This window comes from Triticum dicoccoides, chromosome 7A (assembly GCF_002162155.2).
Source record: "Triticum dicoccoides isolate Atlit2015 ecotype Zavitan chromosome 7A, WEW_v2.0, whole genome shotgun sequence".
Lineage (NCBI taxonomy): Eukaryota > Viridiplantae > Streptophyta > Magnoliopsida > Poales > Poaceae > Triticum > Triticum dicoccoides.
In genome coordinates this window covers 294,312,938-294,324,305 of record NC_041392.1, presented here as the reverse complement: position 1 = coordinate 294,324,305, position 11,368 = coordinate 294,312,938, and the positions used below count along the sequence as shown (strand labels likewise).

At 45.9% G+C, this 11,368-nt stretch overlaps 1 long non-coding RNA gene across 2 annotated transcripts; it reads right to left on the bottom strand.

Annotated features, from left to right (window-relative positions):
* Window positions 1-1,201: 1,201 nt before the first annotated feature.
* On the bottom strand, window positions 1,202-3,346 carry LOC119332782. 2 transcript variants are annotated; one of them, XR_005161148.1, is made up of 3 exons: window positions 2,541-3,346; window positions 1,853-2,434; window positions 1,202-1,757 (listed from the first exon to the last, which is right to left on the bottom strand). It is a non-coding gene; the product is annotated as an uncharacterized LOC119332782 (long non-coding RNA). The 2 variants fall into 2 exon arrangements; XR_005161147.1 differs by having other exon boundaries at window positions 1,871-2,434; window positions 2,541-3,344.
* Between the last annotated feature and the right edge of the window lie 8,022 nt (window positions 3,347-11,368).

Below are 11,368 nucleotides of genomic sequence, written 5' to 3'. Positions count from 1 at the left end.
AGTTTTTAGACACGAGAAAAATCTTATTGTTATATTAACATTGAACTGCTCGCCTTTTTAAATTTGAGGCTCCTTTTTTATTTTTTAAAAATGGAACATCCTTCTTTTTGTAAATATGAGTTGTTATCTATTATTTGAATTTAAACTTATTTAAACTTCATGGGTTTTTTTAGCAAGATAATTCTTTTTAAACTTTTTTAGCTTTACCTTTTTATTTTAATTTGAACTTCATTTTATTCTTTAGTAACGAGAAAACATCTGAGTTTTTTTAACCTTTGAACTTCTCTCTTTTTTGACTTTGAACTTCTTAGAAAAAAAATATGGTTTTAAATAAGTAAACAACTTTCTAAGTTTTTAAATTTGAACTTATAGGTTCTTTGACCTTCTCGGTTATTTCAAATTGAACTTCTAGGGTTTTTGACACTAGTGCTAGTGTCAAAAATGTTCTTATATTATGGGATAGAGGGATCATTTTTTAATATAAATACTAAATTACTTTGTTATTTTAATTTTGAACTTTTTGGTGCTTTGAGAAACATGAAGCTTCTTGACATAGTATAGAATCTTTTAGGTATACCCACAAAATTCTTGAGTTTTTTCCTCTAAAATCTCTGGTATGTTTTTTTGCACATCGATTTTTTAGTGATGTTTCTCTTTTTTATTGAACTTCACTTTTTCTCGAAAATGAATTATTGGCTTTTTGTTTCTCAACTTTCTGTGTTTCTCTGGTGAACTTTTCCAGTCTGTACGTATTTTTTTCTTCTATGAAATTTGTGTGGTTTCATACCTGAACTTTAAGTTTTCTGTTCTTTGAACTTCCTAGCGGCAATACATGCAAGAAAGCGCTATGTAACTGTTCTTTGAACTTCCTAGCGGCAATACATGCAAGAAAGCGCTATGTAACATACTATCGGCAATTTACCAATTGAAGAGGACATGAAACAGGCAAAGCATAGTATATGCCTACACTACCCACTATTCAGAGAAAGACACACCCACTAAGTGCCAGATAAAGAAATACTTTCTCTTCTAAAGTTAGTGGTTTCTATCCAGCACACACCCACTATATCCTATCTGCGCTCTCTCTCTCTCTCTCTCTCTTCTCATTTCTTTAACTAAGGACGGCAGCAACGCTCATCTCTTAAAAGAAATCTCTCTCTCTCTCTCTGTCATTTTAAACTGCAGCAACAGCGTACCAACAAAACTCTAAACAGTGATCTGTTCCATCTTCATAAATCCAAAACAGAGGAAATTTCACTAATAGAAAAAAGGTAGCCGTTTAGGTGTAAGGAGACCATGACGGGCCACAAGTTTTCATGGCTGGGGACACAGTAGTTGAACGTGCCCATTTGAGTCTTCTTTTCGGACACAATATCATGGCCGGGCGTACGAACCAGATAGACTGTCCACCAAGTGTGCGTTGGCTCGGCTGGCTCCCCAACCCAAACAAACGAGTCTTCTCGCACACACGCTACCACTCCGGCTCAGCATTACTGTGGCATCTCTGCCCTGCTATTTCACCAGTCCTTCCTTGACATATACTCTCCTCCTGGTGGTGTGTGTTTTACTTCAACATTTTGCTGGGATCATAAGATGGCAAGATATGGTGGTGCAGTACGGGCTAGCTGCCGGATGTTCAACCATCAAGGACTACTGAGTCAGTCACTGAGAAACATGGGGCTTGGTTCGTGTTGTGCCTCCGGGGCAGATGAGTCCAGGTAGTAGTACATCCTGCCTCGAGGACTGCTGGTTCAGGACTGAAAAGTGCCAAACGCAGCACACAACTTGTCAGCAGAATTTGAGCTTTTGCAGGAATCACTCCCATGCTATTTTGTGTAGTATATTGTCATACCGTGTGATGCGAGCATACCAGAGTAGAAGACTCGAGGCAGGCATGTTTCCAAATATACTTCACTCGGATTGCAGCAGCAAACACCGGATTTTGGACAATTATAGCAACTTCAGGCCATATGTATTCACATGCACTGCACTGCTCCTTTCCACAAGATTACAAGGCCGTATTTATGAGCGCGGTCGAAGAAGAGCGAAGGGAATAAATCCAAACAGCAACCGAAAGAAGATCAGAATTGGGAAAAGATCTACTAGCACAGGAAGGTCGAAAATAAGCTGTAATTAATCGATTAATCGAGTCGCAACCTCAAAAGAGAACCAACTCCCCTCTTCCTTTCAAGAAGGGAGCAAAAATTAATCGAGTCTTCTGTACTCAGTTTGAAGTCTTCACAATAAGTCTCCCTTTACAGGATGGTGGGCAGCAGGATCCGGGGTGTTGTGTTCACGAACGGTCGGCAGCTCCGTTGTTGAACGACCCGGGGCTGCATACTTGAACGGCTCAAGGCTGCTTTGGGAGGACTCGGGGCGCTGCTGCAGATGGGATCAGGGTGAGGGTGCTCTCCACTGCCCTGAAGAAAATGCCCTGCAGGACAAAACACACACGCAAGAACCTTGCGATATAAGTGTGCGATGGATTTAGGCGCTACAGGATCAGTAGAAATTGAACTGCAGAGTGCATACGAGTCGACCTTCACTCCAACGCTCAGGAGGTGCCGAGCGTGACGGAGCATGCCGGCGACGCGCAACCATGGCGCGGCCAGCTGCAGGTTGTGGCCTCCTCCATCTGAAGTTCGACGCCTCCTCGATCTGCAGGATAGCACACCATCCGCACGCGGGCTGGTGGTCGCCGGAGAGTGGAGGGTGGTGAAGGATCCTCGCCGGATCGGGCTTCCACGAGGTGCTCTGGCAGGTGGTGTTGCGCGTCATCGGCTGGGGTCGGGGCTGCGGTTGCGTCGCCGGCGGGGGTGGGGCTGCGGCGGCGCCGCCGACAGGGGCGTGGCTGCGGCTGCGTGGCGGTGGCGGCGTCACCGGCTAGGGTCTGGGCAGCGGGATGGGTGCTCCCACGATGTCGACGGTGAGGAAGGAGGATATCGGTCAAAGGGAAGGTCGGGCATGGCGGCGCCCGGCTTGCCAGCGGGGCGGGAGTGGGAGGGGGCGGGGGCGGCGACGTCGGGTGGAGGCAGGGTCAGGGGGAGCTCGGCGTCGCTGGGACTGGGGAGATCCGTAGGTTGGGGATCGGGCGAGGTCAGGACTGGGCATTCGGTTACAGCGAACCGATCGGTTCGGTACCTCGGTTAATTTTGGAATTCGGTTTACAGATTTTACTGACCGATCGATATTCTGAGAAACCAATAACCGAGAGTTCGGTCCACCGACGATTCGGTTCTGTCGTCGGTATAACCGAAGAGAGCCAACATGGGCGCCGCTGGACGCAGGCCTGTGGAAGCTATGGCCACCTGGCGCCGCCGGTCGCCGCCGCGTGGGAGCTATGGGCGCTGCGCGCGCTGCCGTATGGGAGCTACTCGTTGGAGCCGGCCGGCCGCAGCCTGGAGCTGGGCAAATCCGCAACGGCGGCGCTGCGTGATGTGGCTCAACTCTGGAGCGCATTAGGATAAGCTGCAGCTACTGTGCCTGCACGTGGATGAAAAAAGGGTAGGAAAAGGCTTCGTTTTTTTTAATTAGGAAAAGGCTTCATGTGGTGGTGTTGGATGGTCTGTCTCACATGGATGGGCTATTGGGCTTTGTACGGTCTTTAGTATGGCACAGTAGTATTTCAGTCAGTTCGGGGATTCGGTTAACAAACTCCAACAACCGAATTCACCGAGCTATATTCGGTTTCTGCCATTTGCCAACCGAGCTAACAACCGAATTCTTCGTGCTCGGTTTTTTCGGCTTCGGTTTTGGTTTTTTCGGCTCCGGTCTTCGGTTCTCGGTTTTTATGCCCACCCCTAGGCGAGGTGGTGGACGAGGAGGCGTGGAGTGGGCTTGTTTTTTTCTTCGTGGGTTTCGGGAGCTCGGGAACGTGTCTTTGGGCCTATATAGCGCTGACCGTGATCCGAATAACTATTCTGATCCTGGAATCAGAATATTGCTAATATATATATATATGTTTCCTTCTATATCTGCGCTCCCAGATTCTGGCCTTTCACTGTTTCTTAAATTTCCGGAGATCTGTAACTCCGATTGGGTTGAAATCTCAACACGAGGGATATCAGGAGCCCGGCTATGACTGGCTATTGCAATGCAGTGAGAAAGTTGAAAAAGAAGTTTGAGGGGTTAGAGCTCCACCACATACCCCGAGTCAAGAATCAAGCAGCCGATGATCTGGCGAAGATAGGCTCCAAGCGCGAGCCTATTCCCAGCAACGTGTTTTTGGAGCATCTTCACACTCCGTTAGTTCAAGAGGATCCTTTCACAGAAGAGCCCCCACAACGAAAAAGTTCCACTAATCCGACTGAAGTTGAAATCTGAACCGTGGTCGACCTGATCATGAAGGTTTTGGTCATCACCCCTAATTGGACGGTGCCATAGATTGCATACCTACTCAAAAAAGAGCTCCCAGAAGATGAGGATGAGGCCCGTCAGATCGCCCGTCGGTCCAAAGCCCTCACCGTGATAGGTGGATGACTGTACAGAGAGAGTGTTACTGGAGTTGCTCAACGATGCATTACACCAGAAGAAGGTCGAATGATTCTCAATGATATCCACTCGAGGACCTGTGGTCACCATGCGTCCTCTCAGACAATCGTGGCCAAAGCATTCCGAGCGGGTTTTTACTGGCCGCGAGCAAACGAAATGGCAAAGGAAATACTCGACAAGTGTGAGGGCTGCCGGTTCTACTCCAACATGTCCCACAAACCTGCGTCAGCCCTGAAGACCATTCCACTCGTCTGGCTATTTGCTGTTTGGGGATTGGATATGGTTGGACCTAGGGGTGGGCATAAAAACCGAGAACCGAAGACCGGAGCCGAAAAAACCAAAACCGAAGACGAAAAAATCGAGCACGGAGAATTCGGTTGTTAGCTCGGTTGGCAAATGGCAGAAACCGAATATAGCTCGGTGAATTCGGTTGTTGGAGTTTGTTAACCGAATCCCCGAACTGACTGAAATACTACTGTGCCATACTAAAGACCGTACAAAGCCCAATAGCCCATCCATGTGAGACAGACCATCCAACACCACCACACGAAGCCTTTTCCTAGTTAAAAAAACGAAGCCTTTTCCTACCCTTTTATCATCCACGTGCAGGCACAGTAGCTGCAGCTTATCCTAATGCGCTCCAGAGTTGAGCCACATCATGCAGCGCCGCCGTTGCGGATTTGCCCAGCTCCAGGCTGCGGCCGGCTGGCTCCAACGAGTAGCTCCCATACGGCAGCACGCGCAGCGCCCATAGCTCCCATGCGGCAGCGACCAGCGGCGCTAGGTGGCCATAGCTTCCACAGGCCTGCCTCCAGCGGCGCCCATGTTGGCTCTCTTCGGTTATACCAACGACCGAACCGAATCCTCGGTGGACCGAACTCTCGGTTATTGGTTTCTCAGAATATCGATCGGTCAGTAAAATCTGTAAACCGAATTCCAAAATTAACCGAGGTACCGAACCGATCGGTTCGGTGTAACCGAATGCCCAGTCCTAGTTGGACCCCTGAGGACTGACAGAAGTGGTTTCACTCATTTGCTTGTAGCAGTCGACAAGTTCACTAAATGGATCGAAGCCAAGCCTATCAAGAGTCTCGATTCAAGCACTGCCATCAGTTTCATCAGAGAGCTGACATTCAGATATGGAGTCCCTCACAGTTATATCACAAATAATGGCTCCAACTTTGATTCTGATGACTTCAGAGCTTTCTGCGCCTCCCATGGAACTCGGGTCGACTACGCGTCTGTCGCGCATCCGCTGTCGAATGGGCATGTAGAGAGAGCAAATGGTTTGATCCTCCAAGGGCTGAAACCTCGGTTCATGCGTAACCTCAATCATGCGGCAGGTGCTTGGGTAGATGAGTTGCCATCAGTCCTTTGGGGGTTGAGAACAACGCCAAATCAGTCGACTGGTCGGACTCCCTTCTTTATGGTCTATGGGGCTGAAGCCGTGCTGCCAAATGATTTGCTTCACAACGCGCCTCGAGTGAAACTTTCCTTAGAAGCTGAAGCAGAGCAGGCTCGGCAAGATGTTGTTGACCTCCTGGAAGAAGAGAGAGAGATGGCCTTGATCCGATCGACCATTTATCTGCAAGACCTCCGCTGATTCTAGCCAGAAACGTGAGAGGTCGAGCATTTTAGTAAGGAGACCTGGTGCTCCGAGTGGATCAGCAAAGGCCTCACAAGCTTGCTCCCGCTTGGGAAGATCCCTTTGTCATCACCAAGGTGCTCCACAACGGAGCGTATCACCTTTACAATGTGGAAAACAAGAAAGACGAGCCACGCGCTTGGAACGCGGACCTGCTCCTCCATTTTTACACTTAAGCATTCGGGTGGACGAGTTGTAATAAAAATCATTCAGTTTTCTTATCAAAGACAAGATTTTTGTAGTACCTTAATAATTGTTGTCCTGTCAAGATGTATGTTCAAATCCCCCAGTGGTGAGGAATCCTCCCACTCAGGGGTTTAGCCGCAAACCTGATTAGCACTCACGAGATTAGCTGCCATTTTTTACTGGAGAGTGCGATTAGGTTGATTCTTTTTGCAGATGATTAATAGACAAATTCGTTACGTACACAAATTTATTTCAGAATTTTTGGGGTTACAGAAGTATTCAAAACCTACAGATTACTACAGACCGTTCTGTTTTTGACAGATTCTGTTTTTCGTGTGTTGTTTGCTTATTTTGATGAATCTATGGCTGGTATTTGGGGGTATGAACCATAGAGAAGTTGGAATACAGTAGGTTTAACACAAATATAAATAAAGAATGAGTTTATTACAGTACCTTGAAGTGGTGGTTTGTTTTGTTATACTAACGATGCTCATGAGATTTTCTGTTGAAGTTTTGTGTTGTGAAGTTTTCAAGTTTTGGGTAAAGATTTGATGGATTTTGGAATAAGGAGTGGCAAGAGCCTAAGCTTGGGGATGCCCAAGGCATCCCAATGTAAAATTCAAGGACAACCAAAATTCTAAGCTTGGGGATGCCCCGAAAGGCATCCCCTCTTTCATCTTCGTCCATCGATAACTTTACTTGATGCTATATTTCTTTTCACCACATGATATGTGTTTTGCTTGGAGCGTCTTGTATGATTTGAGTATTTGCTTTTTAGTTTACCACAATCATCCTTGCTGTACACACCTTTTGGAGAGACACACATGAATCGTAATTTATTAGAATACTCTATGTGCTTCACTTATATCTTTTGAGCTAGATAATTTTGTTCTAGTGCTTCACTTATATCTTTAAGAGCACGGTGGTGGTTTTATTTTATAGAAATTATTGATATCTCAAGCTTCACTTATATTATTTTGAAAGTATTTTATAACAACATGGTAATTTTCTTTGACTATAAAATTAGTCCTAATATGATAGGCATCCAAGATGGGTATAATAAAAACTTTCATAAAAAGTGCATTGAATACTATGAGAAGTTTGATACTTGATAATTGTTTTGAGATATGAAGATGGTGATATTAGAGTCATGCTAGTTGAGTAATTGTGGATTTGAGAAATACTTGTTCTAAAGTTTGTGATTCACATAGCATGCACGTATGGTGAACCGTTATGTGATGAAGTAGGAGCATGATTTATTTATTGATTGTCTTCCTTATGAGTGGCGGTCGGGGATGAGCTATGGCCTTTTCCTACCAATCTATCCCCCTAGGAGCATGCACATAGTACTTTGTTTCGATAACTAATAGATTTTTGCAATAATTATGTGAGTTCTTTATGCCTAATGTTGATTCCATGGATTATACGCACTCTCACCCTTCCACCATTGCTAGCCTCTCTAGTACCATGCAACTTTTGTCGGTACCATACACCCACCATATACCTTCCTCAAAACATCCACCATACCTACCTATTATGGCATTTCCATAGCCATTCTGAGATATATTGCCATGCAACTTACCACCATTTCGTTTATGATGACACGCTTCATCATTGTCATATCGCTTTGCATGATCATGTAGTTGACATCGTATTTGTGGCAAAGCCACCTTTATAATTCTTTCATACATGTCACTCTTGATTAATTGCATATCCCGGTACACCACCGGAGGAATTCACATAGAGTCATATTTTTTTTCTAAGTATCGAGTTATAATTTTTGAGTTGTAAGTACATAAAAGTGTGATGATCATCATTGTTAGAGCATTGTCCCAAGTGAGGTAAGGATGATGGAGACTATGATTCCCCCACAAGTCGGGATGAGACTCCGGACAAAAAAAAAGAGGCCTAAAAAAGAGAGGAAAAGGCCCAAATAAAAAATGAGAGAAAAGGAGAGAAGGGACAATGTTACTATCCTTTTACCACACTTGTGCTTCAAAGTAGCACCATGATCTTTATGATAGAGAGTCTCCTATGTTGTCACTTTCATATACCAGTGGGAATTTTACATTATAGAACTTGGCTTGTATATTCCAATGATGGGCTTCCTCAAAATGCCCTAGGTCTTCGTGAGCAAGCGAGTTGGATGCACACCTACTTAGTTTCTTTTTGAGCTTTCATACACTTATAGCTCTAGTGCATCTGTTGCATGGCAATCCCTACTCACTCGCATTGATATCTATTGATGGGCATATCCATAGCCCGTTGATACGCCTAGTTGATGTGAGACTATCTTCTCCCTTTTTGTCTTCTCCACAACCACCATTCTATTCCACATATAGTGCTATGTCCATGGCTCACGCTCATATATTACGTGAAGATTGATAAAGTTTGAGAACATCAAAAGTATGAAACAATTGCTTGGCTTGTCATCGGGGTTGTGCATGACTAAATACTTTGTGTGATGAAGATAGAGCATAGCCATACTATATGATTTTGTAGGGATAACTTTCTTTGGCCATATTATTTTGAGAAGACATGACTGCTTTGTTAGTATGCTTGAAGTATTATTATTTTTATGTCAATATTGAACTTTTGTCTCGGATCTGAACATTCATGCCACAATAAAGAAAATTACATTGAGAATTATGCCAGGTAGCATTCCACATCAAAAATTCTGTTTTTATCATTTACCCACTCGAGGACGAGCAGGAATTAAGCTTGGGGATGCTTGATACGTCTCCAACGAATCTATAATTTTTTATTGTTCCATGCTATTATATTATCTGTTTTGGATGTTTAATGGGCTTTAATATACCTTTTTATATTATTTTTGGGACTAACATACTAACCAAAGGCCCAGTGCAAATTGCTGTTTTTTTGCCTATTTCAGTGTTTCGCAGAAAAGGAATATCAAACAGAATCCAAACGGAATGAAACCTTCGGGAGAGTTAATTTTTGGAACAAACGTGATCCAGGAGACTTGGAGTGGACGTCAAGAAAGAAGCGAGGAAGCCATGAGGTAGGAGGGCGCGCCCAGGGGGCCAGGCGCGCCCAGGGGGCCAGGCGCGCCCCCACACTCGTGGGGCCCTCACAGCTCCACCGACCTACTACTTCCTCCTATATATACCCATATACCCTAAAAACATCCGAGAGCACCACGAAACCCTATTTCCACTGCCGCAACCTTCTATACCCCTGAGATCCCATCTTGGGGCCTTTTCCGGCGCTTCGTTGGAAGGGGAATCGATCACGGAGGGCTTCTACATCAACACCATAGCCTCTCCGATTTTTTGGTCACAGGATTTCTAAAGTCAGCAAATAAGATATGTTAGTCGACGGAAATGAAGGTACAAGTTCAGGATATTGCGACAAAAAGAGTTCTAAGACTACTGCAGAATGAAACATCCAACAGTAGTCTCGGGGACTACACCTAGTGGGTGCACTTGGAGTTCCCCCACTGGTTGGGTTCGGTACTCGACTTGGTCAGCCCAGTCGCCAAAAAAAAGCGAAGGAAGAGAAAAGCAACTGCAACGTTGATTATCAGACCACCGCCGACTACCCGCAGTCGACCACGGTCTCAGGGACTACACCAAGTGGGTGCACTTAGTGTGCCCCTAGTGTGCCCCCACTGGTTCGAGAATTCACTCGACGGGATCCATTCAAGACTGAGTGGATAAATTGTAAACAAGATCTAAGACCCTCGCTGAATCAAACATTCGACGACGGTTTCGGGGACTACACCCAGTGGGTGCACTCTGCGTGCCCCCACAAATCTGAAAGTTCATTTGACGGGACAGAGTCGACTCAAGAGAACAAGATTGCAAAATAAAAGAAAACACCCAGTGGGTGAACAGATGCACATAAAGTTTGAAAAGGTTTGAAAACGCTCATCCACGGACATCTTACGGATAATAAGGTAGCAGTTTTCAAGTGTCAAGCTAGAAGATCAGTCGAAAATCAACTAACCTGGACGTTGGCTTGGAGAGCTACACTGGTGTCATAGGCGGCTTTACTGGTCTCACACACCGTTTTCATCCGTTCCATCATAAGGCCTGCTTGGAGTATCGCTTCTTTAGCAACACTTGCCTGATCCTCCGAGACATGATGGGTGACGAACAATGGAGATGGTGGAACAGTCGCAACAATCTGGGGATCTGAAGAATGGAGTTGTATAGACGAAGCAAGATCTTGAGCAGTCGATGCTGAAGGACGTTCAGTCGACACAGGATCGGCAAAAGTGACAGAGGACCGATTGAGGTCTCTAGTCTGCTGGATCACCGGTTCGAGCACTAATGTCGTCTGAGCTGTCTTGCCGGCCGGCGCCTTCCTGCCTCTCCTTCCCATAGGCCTCTGGGGCACATCTTCATCGTCGTCTGGAAGTTCAATCACATGTTGCGGTGCTGCAAAAGATTCGACCGTAAGATATCAGTCGACCTGCAATTAACTGACAAAGTGGAGGCAAGATGGCAGAGTCACACCTACTTTGGAGGTGGCCGCATCTTCCATTTCCGCATCATCTTCATCCCTGTAAATATCCATGGAGGTCCTAGAAGTAGCAGCACTGCAAGTTCCCGAACTCACTCGGTCAAGCAAGAAAACGAGTCGACAGCTACTTGAGAAGTTCTTAAATAAAAAGAGAAAACAAAACGCTTACCCGGAGGCGATGGGAACGTCAACCTTGATCTTAGGCAGAGTCTTCCGAGGCTTGGGAGCCGCAATCTTGGGTTGCTTCGCGGCCTTCTCAGTCAGAACGGGGGAGGATGTCCGAGTGCGCTTCGAGGTCTGCGCGACTGCCTTGCCACGGATACTGACTGGGTCATGGGTCTTCTTGGAGCGCCTTTCAGTGCGGGGTGGGGAGTCGACCTCCTCGCCGTCGCTTGAGTCCTCACTCTCCTCCCCATCTTCGTCATTGGATTTCCAGTCGCCACTTTCGCCTCTACTCGCCTCTCCTTCATGGTCCTGCTCTCCATTGGGCATCGAGTACATCTCAGTGTAAACCTGCAAGGAAAATAATAGCATAGACATCAGTCGGACACAAAGACA